The following is a 9,571-nucleotide window of genomic DNA, read 5'->3' as shown; positions in this document are numbered from 1 at the left end:
TCACAGAGGAAGACATGGACATGGCCAACAAGCACATGAGAAAATGCTCTGCATCACTTGCCATCAGGGAAATACAAATCAAAACCACAATGAGATACCACCTCACACCAGTGAGAATGGGGAACATTAACAAGGCAGGAAACAACAAATGTTGGAAAGGATGCGGAGAAAAGGGAACCCTCTTACACTGTTGGTGGGAATGGGAACTGGTGCAGCCACTCTGGAAACCTGTGTGGAGGTTCCTCAAAGAGTTAAAAATAGACCTTCCCTACGACCCAGCAATTGCACTGTTGGGGATTTACCCCAAAGATGCAGATGCAATGAAACGTCGGGACACCTGCACCCCGATGTTTCTATCAGCAATGGTCACAATATTCGCAACATTCCATGCACAGACAAAAAGAATTGATATGAAAAAGGAAAATACTACTGGTTTTTGCACATAAAAAAAAATAAAATATAATTTATTTTCCCAAATCTGCAAATGATAATGGTGAAGTGGTGATGTTATGAGCAACACTCCACATTCTGAGAAGGGAGAAGTGCTCCCTTCACACTTTGACCTGTATGGTAGTTTCAAATGGGCTGATAGTCTAGTACAGAAACTAGGAGCTGCTCTGCAGAGTGGAAGTTATCTATCCCACTCAGAGTATAGAATGTAGGGTTCAACCCCAAGTTGATTATCAGTGGGTGGATGGGTGGAGAGCAGTAGCCTTTCACAGCCAAAAGGTCCATCATTTCCAATGACAGTGCTGCATTTTCAGAGGCAATAGCCTTATAAATTAGATATATTCATGCCACAGTCTCTTTTTTTAAAGATTTTATTTATTAATGAGAGAGACAGAGTCATAGGTGGAGAGAGAAGCAGGCTCCATGCAGGGAGCCCAATGCGGGACTCCATCCCAGGATTCCATGATCATGCTGGGGGTGGAAGGCAGGTGCTCAATCGCTGAGCCATCCAGGTGTCCCTGAATGTCACAGTCTTTGAACTTCTTTGAACTTCTGCCAAGTAGCAGAAGGCAGAGCTGTGAGTGAGAATTCTCCAGTAGTGTCTGCAGAAGTAAGGTTTACTCTATCACTATACTGCCTTGTCCCTTATAGCTCTATACCTTATCATGTAAATATTTCTATGTTGCACTTATCTTTAGATATTTTATTGATTTTAGTAGCTCATGAATCTGTCACCTACCTGCTCAATTTTGACTGTGAATGGCTTGAGGAAAGGATCTAGTGTTCGTCATTTCCATATTCTTAGCTCCTAGTACAAAGTAGGGACGTTTTTTGTTTAAAAGAATAATCACGCCAGTGTTCAAATCCCACCACCGCTGCAGTAGTTATTTAAAATTGAGTAATTTAATCAATTTTCTAACCTCAGCTTGGTTACCTGTAGCATAAAGATAATTGTGTTGATGAAATTGAGTGTGCGTGTGTTCATGTGGGTGGGGGTGGTGGTGGTGATGGTGATGGTGGTGGTGAATTACATGGCATCATGCCAGGCATATTCTCTAAAATGGTAGCTATCATATTTGTTAGTGTTATTATTATTATTCAGTAATGTTTATTAAATTAGATGGTAATTGACATGTCAACCTAGTTTATATGTAAATTTTAGTTGATTTATAGATACTTCAGCTGTTGCTTAATCTGGAAAAGATAATGTTAAACCAAGAGAGCATAAAACATAAATAATAAATAGATATTGATTGCAAATATTACTCTAGCTTCAAACTTAAATATTTACATTTTCAATTTCATTTTAGGCCGATATTGATTATTTCTTTGAGGTGTGTGTGTGTGTGTGTGTGTGTGTGTGTAGTATATTAAATTATCTATGTCTGTGTTTCTTTTTTTTAAGATTTTATTTATTTATTCATGAGAGACACAGAGAGCAGAGAGGCAGAGATATAGATAGAGGGAGAAGCAGGCTCCACGCAAGGAGTCTGATATGGGACTTGATCGGGGGACTCCAGGATCACACTCTGGGCCAAAGGCAGGTGCTAAACCGCTGAGCAACCCAGATGTCTCCATGGCTGTGTTTCAACAGAGCTTCAAAATGTCTTAGATACTCAAAAAAATTTTTAACTTAAAATAATATTCTAATTTAAAGTGGCATGTATTTTTGCCTTAAGACATACTTCCTTTTTTAACTTTTAGAAAATATTGGTAACATGTTTGTGCTGTGATAATAGAAATACAGCAATTTTGAAGAGAAATGGAGTACTATGTGAAGCATTAGACTCTTTCCTCCTCCAGCATCTATTGTTCAAATGCAGAGATTCTTTTATTTCTGTGAAATGGTCAGTGAAACAGATAGAATAGAATATGTAGTTCATTGGTATTTATGGGATTTAAATTATTTTGTTAATGAAAATTATTTTCCTTTGAAATCTGACTAATTTTAAGTCTGCCTAATCTTGAAAGTACTTTGATGTGTTTAAATTTAATTACAGAAAATAAATGTTTTTTTAATGGTTTGTGCTTTATTTAAAAAGTGGGGGGCTAATGAACCAAAAAAAGGTGGGGGATAATGAGAGAAAGAGAAGAAAGAATAAGGAACAAGAGGTGGAAAAAAGAGAGTGAGAGGAAGAAAAAGAGGAGGAGAAGCGTGAGGAAGAGAGGAAAAAAAGACAGAAAGGGAACAAAAGAGGAGAGGAGAGACAGGGAAGGGAGTCACTGGTTATAATCAAAATTATTTCTTTTTGAAATATCCAGAACACATTTGATCCAAGAGGAATTCATAGTGCCTTATTCAGTTAGATCTGGACATCTGCTTCCAAGTGATTATATCAAAATAGCAATTATTCCAAATACTACTATAAAGAGAAAAAAATCAAGCTCTTCTTTCAGTGTCACTGGTTCAGAAATTCAAAGGTAACAATTTTGGAAGGTACTGACAGTCTCAATGGTATGAGTTCCAAATGATTAAGTTGGTTCACAAACCACTCAGAATCACAATTGTGTGGGGGGAAAAAAGTGTGGAGAAGTCACAGGCCATAAAGAGCAGATTCCTATCATTGCTTAATGGGTTCTCCTTGCTCATGAGATGTGGAGCTTTAAATAAAACAACTGACAAAGACTGGGACACCTCATCTACAATTGCCTATAGATAGAAACAAGGAAAAAAACCTGCATTTACTGTATGATGTCAGCTGATCAAATAACAGTTCCATTAAATGCACTGAGATAAGCTACGTCATGATTATTATTTGAACTTGAAGGATGTTCAGATGATGTCTGGAAAATGCATGAATATTATGAAAATGCCAGAGATTATAAACCAACACAAATATAAATCTGCTTAATAACATATTTAAACAGAAATTTATTATCTTTTAAAGCACTTTTTAGTACATTGCTGTATTTGATGTTTATCACAGTTATCAGACATTAATTAGGAAAGTGTCATGTTAGTAATTTTTTTTCACAGAATAACATAATTGCTTGAAGGAGTTGAATCAAACAGAACTAAATTAGTGAACCACAGATTAGAATTGGGTCTCCTGAATCCCAGATAGGTTCTCTTTTCAGTGATGGAACAAGTGAAACTGTCATAATCATTCTCTGCACACCGTCATTTCCAGGTTCCTCTCATAGCCAGTGGAGTTTCTACTGGAGTTTTAGCCACCATACTTCTGTGCCACTCTATGACTAGTGCCGGCTCAGTGGGAGAAAGCCTAAAAGAAAATTGAAAAGTCACCCCCTTGTCATTTGCTTCCCCAAATGTTTACTCCCCCTCACAATCTGCCTGTTTTTATTGTTAAAGTACCTAGGTAGTAGGTGTTTTGATTTTTTGAACAGATTGTTAATTGTAATCCACAAGTGGGGTAGAATGTGGTGGGTTTACATCAGGATAGCATATTAGAACTCCCTATCATTGATTTAATAGAATAACATCACCATAAAGACATTTGGAAACATCTTAAAAAAGCATGATACATCCAGGTGTCCCACATACATGCTTTCAAGTCCAGTGCTTTCTTTCTGCATCTGACACTCTTGACCTCACATTCCTGAAATTTTTTTTTTTTATGGTTCTCAACAGCTCTGATTTTTGTTTCATATTGTTTTTATTTTGTAATCTCTTTGTCAGCCTAACCCTTAAAATCCATGTTTCCTGGTAAACTGTCTTTGACTCATGCTTTGTTGATACTAGTTATGCAATTCCATCAGCTTTCCTGCTTTTGAAAACTGCTCATATGCTAATGACTCATAAATATTTCTCTCCAACCCACAGCTTGTCCTGGGTTTTCTCACTCAGGTATCACGATGTTGGCTAATCATTACCCCTTGATTATCCCCTACTCATCTCAAAATCACCATGTGCAAAATGGAAACACCTCCCCACATATGTCAAACTCTATAAATGGTGCTATAATCTGCTTACTGTCAAAACTAGAAGCCTGCAAGTCATGCCACAGTGTCTTTCTTTCACTCTCCATACACCAGGACATAGAATCATGTTTCATAAATATTTTTTCAGTATGTTTTCTTTCTATTCCAATGATCCCTTCTTTCAGTTCTTGTCTAGATGAATTCAATAGACACTTCTTAGGTTTCCCTCATCCCATTCCTTTTGCTCTTAAATTTGTCCTCTAGGATCCAGTTAATGTCATGCATCTCTCCCAGCCATTTCCTGCAAGATGGCATTCAGACTCCCACGCAAGTTGTCTCTGTAAGCAAGTTCTCTTTAACTCGTTAATCTGCTTACCAACGTCTAGTTTTACTCCTTTTCCCTCACTTTGTATCTTCATAACATCAACCCACATATATTTTCCTGGACCCGTCATGGGGTTTCATGCCACAGTGTCCTCATTTCGTTAACCCTTACTAATTTTTCAAAACCATTTTAAGTGTCAAACAGAGTTAGACTCAAGTAGGGCTTAATTGTAACCATCAGGATTTAACAAAGTCTAGGTACTAAAGGAGGGACTGGAAAGGACTAATGCTAGCTCAATTTCAAAATGCAAACTAAAATTCCAAGTGATAAATTTATGCTGAGGATTCAGAAGGAGTGAAGTTATTTGAAGAAACTAGCACCATGCATTAACTAACAGGCTTAAGGTATAGCTTCAAATATATCTAATGATATGTCAGCATTTTCTGCATTTAAAAATCTCTACTTTGATACAGTCTAGAAACCATACCTTGGAATGCCTGGGTGACTCAGAGGTTGAGCGTCTGCCTTCAGCTCAGGGCATGATCCTGGAATCCCAGGATCAAGTCTCACATCGGGCTCCCTGCATGGAGCCTGCTTCCCTCTCTGCCTGAGTCTCTGCCTCTGTGTGTGTGTGTGTGTGTGTGTGTCTTTCATGAATAAATAAATAAAATCTTAATAAAAAATAAAAAAATAAAATCTGAATAAAAAAATTAAAAAAATTAAATCTTAATAAAAAAAAAAGCTATACCGTAAGGGGGGGAGGGTCTGCAAGAGATTTTACATGTATTATTATTATTATTATTATTATTGGTAATAAATATATAGTAATTCACCTTTATAAGATTCTGACTTTTCAGATCTTTTCTGTTATGGGAATATATTTGGGGGGTAAAGAGAAGAATAAATGTAATTCATTTTTTAAAAATATTTATTTAAAAAATTCAGGTTCTAAATACTTCTTAGAAGGTCTAAAGATGATTTAATTTGCTTAAAAATGGTTTTTAACTCCTTCAAAGATACTTTCAAGTTCAAATTCTTATGCAAGTATTATAACCTTTATAGCCTCCCTACGTCAATATAATTACTTATACGGTTTTAAGGATTATAGCTATTAAATACTAATTCCACAATTTAAATTAATTAGTAACATTGAATCAACTGATTAAAAGAACAAACACTGATCAGTTAATGTAGTATTTTAATAAGCACAAAAAGGGAATTTTCTTAAGGCAAAATATAAATATGAAAATAGTCATTGTACAACATTTCCCTGGGATTACAAAGTTAAAATGCTTTGGAAGTGCTAAGAATAGAATTAATCTCATGACAGCACCGCAATATAAGACTATTGGTTAAAAAAATCTTACTCATTCAATTAGTTATTTATTCTATAAACAGTTGTCACACAGATACTATGTGAAAAACTGTATAGTATGCTGACAATAGATAGAAGTGAGGCTCTCCTGCTTCCAAGGAGGAGTCACAGGAAAGGAAGCAACTACAAAACAATGTGGCAAATGTTATAATCAAGCTGAGTACAATGGATTTGGAAAAGATAAAATAAAGAATGTTGTCATAAATCCAGATTCTGATAGTAGTTCTGTAGAGTAAAAAAGTAACATAACTTGCACCTATATTTGTGGCTATTTAAAAATATATAAATTGCTTCTTGGCCTTTTGGCTAAGATCAAGTGTATTTAAAAATATATAGATATCTCTTTAATAAAATTAATAATCATAGCATTTTCATTTAATAATATTTTTGAGTAAACATGCACACAAGTCAATGCCTGTCTGTAAGGATGAGTTTGTATAATAATTACACACACACACAGTTAATTTAATAAAGAATACTCATAAAAATAAATTTGAATAAAAATAATTTCTTCTGAACTCTTTTACAATATATGTATTTTAAATGAGAATGAGTAATCTAGGAGTAGCAAGTAGGTATTAGCCATTGATTGATTGCTGAAGACTATATAAAGAGCAATGGGGATGGGAATTCTAGAGATGTCTAGACTCAGTGGGAAAGAATGTGGTTATTGATGATAGGTGCTGTGGGCACAGAAAAGGAGAATATTGACACACTGTGTACACCATTCTTATAGTGGGTTAACAACATAGATGTTAAATGATTGGCATTAAGAACAAGGAAGAAGAGGGAGTGCAGCACATTAAAATTAAACTTTGCTGGAAAAATTAGATTTGAACAGTCATTCAAAGATGAGGTACTCCAATAGGATACCTATTACAGGCTAGAGTCAGCTCTCACGTCTGAGGGAAGAAATGATTGAGGGGCAGTGGAGCTCTGTTGCAGACCAACTCTATTTTGCTCTCATTTGTGTTCAACCTGCAAATCATGAGGGGAAACAAAAGTGTTTATGCTTGCTTGAGGTTGATTTTTAAGAGTCATCCTCGAAGGGGGAGAAAGTTTTTCACCTGGAAACAGCACATCTAATGACTATAGCTTTTAAGGCACAGGAGCCTTTGGTCAACAATAGGGGACAAAATAGTCTGTTGTGTAGTTACATTCATACGATTTTTAAAAAACTGTCCTGAATGACAATCACAGATTAAGAGCCTTGAAATTCTGAGCTCCACTGAAAAACAAAAGTCCTAGCTCAGTAGAATAACAATCTAGAATTAATTGCTGATAGTTACAACATATTTGTGTTGAATATAAAATCAAATTAACACCAGTAGGTTAAATGGTAGGACTTATTTTTAGAGTAAATCTTTTGCCTTGGCATAATCTATCAAGCTTGACATTTCCTGTCTCTTTGCTCCTACGATTTCAGTCACTTCTCTGCATTTTTATGTATACAAAATTGAAGCTGGCAAGCATATTTCTCCCACTTGTTTGCTTTCCATAAGTGTATGTATATGTGTACTATGGAGGCCCTTATAAAATTCAGGCCTTTATAAATTTGCATCAAGTCAAATAACAAATGTCCAAAGTAAAAATATATCCATTTCAAAGCTTTCTTCAATTATTGCATAGTAATCTGAAAGTCAGGAATTTCTTTCTGGATCTGAACTCATGACTAACATCCATTTTCATGCTAGCATGGATATCTATTGTGAAGAATCATTGTACCTTCTAAGAAGGAAGACATTAAAAATATATATGCAAATTTACATGTATATGTAAAGCAATGCCACATTTTATATATATATATATACATGTATATGTATGTATATATGTACATAGTATGCCTGTGTACCTATTCAATCAATTTATGTGTATCATACATAAAATGGGGCATTGCTATTTTAAATTCATATGTGGCTTACCATATTAGGACAAAACTACCACCTGGCTAATGATTTCTTCCCTAAAACTTTAATAATTTTAGTGGTAGAAGTGAACCCAAATGGCTATTTTATCAATCTATATCTTTGGAAAGAAATATAAAAACCAGCTCTTCTACACATTCTAGTTAGGGTGAGGTGAAGCCTAGTGGTAGCAGAAAGTACGGTGGAAAGCCCAGAGCACTGAGGCAGTAGAACATGAAGGTCTGGATTCGTGAAATGGCAATAGAAAGGAAGTGTGAAAGACTCCATGAAGACAATATTTGACCAGTTTTGGCTTAGAAGAGGGAGATATATGTGCAGGATCAAACAAACAAATAAACCAAAACAAAACAAAACTCAAAGTCACATTGAATTTTCATGTTTGATTAACTAGAAAAGTCTTTTGTCAAAAATAAGGGATAATTTTGTGGCAGATTACACTTCAGTTTAGCCATAAACCATAACTGGTTCACTTACATGTGGTGTTCTGTAGAAGGAAACACAAATTGGGGCCCATAACAGTGAAGAGTTCTGTAGACCTCTAGTCAATCATGAGATCGTAAAATGTTCATAACAGCAGTTTACTCAGCTTCTGTTGCTTTGGTGCGTTCATGAAAGTTGCTAAAAAGCCCTGTCCTCTCTTTTCCCACAAACTTCTCCCATCTTTTAAGCATCCAATTGCTTCAACTTATGTTATAATAGCTTAGAGTTTGATTAAAAGGAGATGATATTAAGGAAGCCACACGGTGTTCACTAGGTCATGGGCCTTTTTCTAAACACTGCATATATTAGCTCATTAACTTTTAAAACTACTGTATAAGTTATGTGCGTTTATATATCCTATGCTTTACAAACTTGAGGCTTAAAGAAGTTACATGCTCAAGGTAAAACTTAGTGAGCAGTAACGCTGGAATTCAGTCTGGCTTCACAGAGCCCACTCTTAGCCACTATCTAGAGCATCTCTCCAATGACTGCACTGTTTTGCTTATTCATGGAGAGATTAGGTGATAAGTTGAAGAGTCACACCATATCCCCAGCATCTCTTATGTGGGGAGGACACAAAACATGGTCAAATTTTGTAGCTCAAAATGTAGAAAGTTAATTGTATGTTGTTTTCTCTCTTTGGTTAAGAAGACTGAATGTGCCCATTCAGTCAGTAAAAGAGATGTCTATGAATGCCTACTGGCTTTGCCGGTCTTTTTGTTTTGTTGGAATGGGCAATCAGATTTAAGAATCCAAGAAATAGTGCTCACTTTGGCAGCACATATACTAAAATTGGAAAGATACAGAGAAGATTGACATGGCCCCTGCACAAGGATGACATGCAAATTCATGAAACATTCTGTATTTTTTCTGCTCAATAAATAATTTAAAGCATAAAGAAGAATCCAAGAAATAATAGATACTGATTTGATGCTCTCTGAACATATAGTTTACTTTGTGCTCCACCTTGTACTAGAAGAAATGGAAGAGCGTGTCTTAGTTTTCTGATGGTCAGAACTAAAGAAGAAAAGCATACAGACAAATTTGATTCAGCTGGATGTCATGGAATTGAACTTGAATATGGAATACCTTGGTTCTAAGAATAGTATGCCTATAATAATAGGTTAAAAACAA

General features: G+C 35.5%; 1 non-coding gene across 1 annotated transcript; it reads left to right on the top strand.

The window, feature by feature from the left end:
- The first annotated feature begins 9,199 nt into the window (after window positions 1-9,199).
- LOC121474741 lies at window positions 9,200-9,306 on the top strand. Its single transcript, XR_005983501.1, has one exon. It is a non-coding gene; the product is annotated as a U6 spliceosomal RNA (small nuclear RNA).
- The last annotated feature ends 265 nt before the right edge of the window (window positions 9,307-9,571 follow it).

The sequence above is a fragment of the Vulpes lagopus genome, chromosome 1 (genome assembly GCF_018345385.1).
Source record: "Vulpes lagopus strain Blue_001 chromosome 1, ASM1834538v1, whole genome shotgun sequence".
Classification (NCBI taxonomy): domain Eukaryota; kingdom Metazoa; phylum Chordata; class Mammalia; order Carnivora; family Canidae; genus Vulpes; species Vulpes lagopus.
This window is presented reverse-complemented; position numbering and strand designations above follow the sequence as displayed.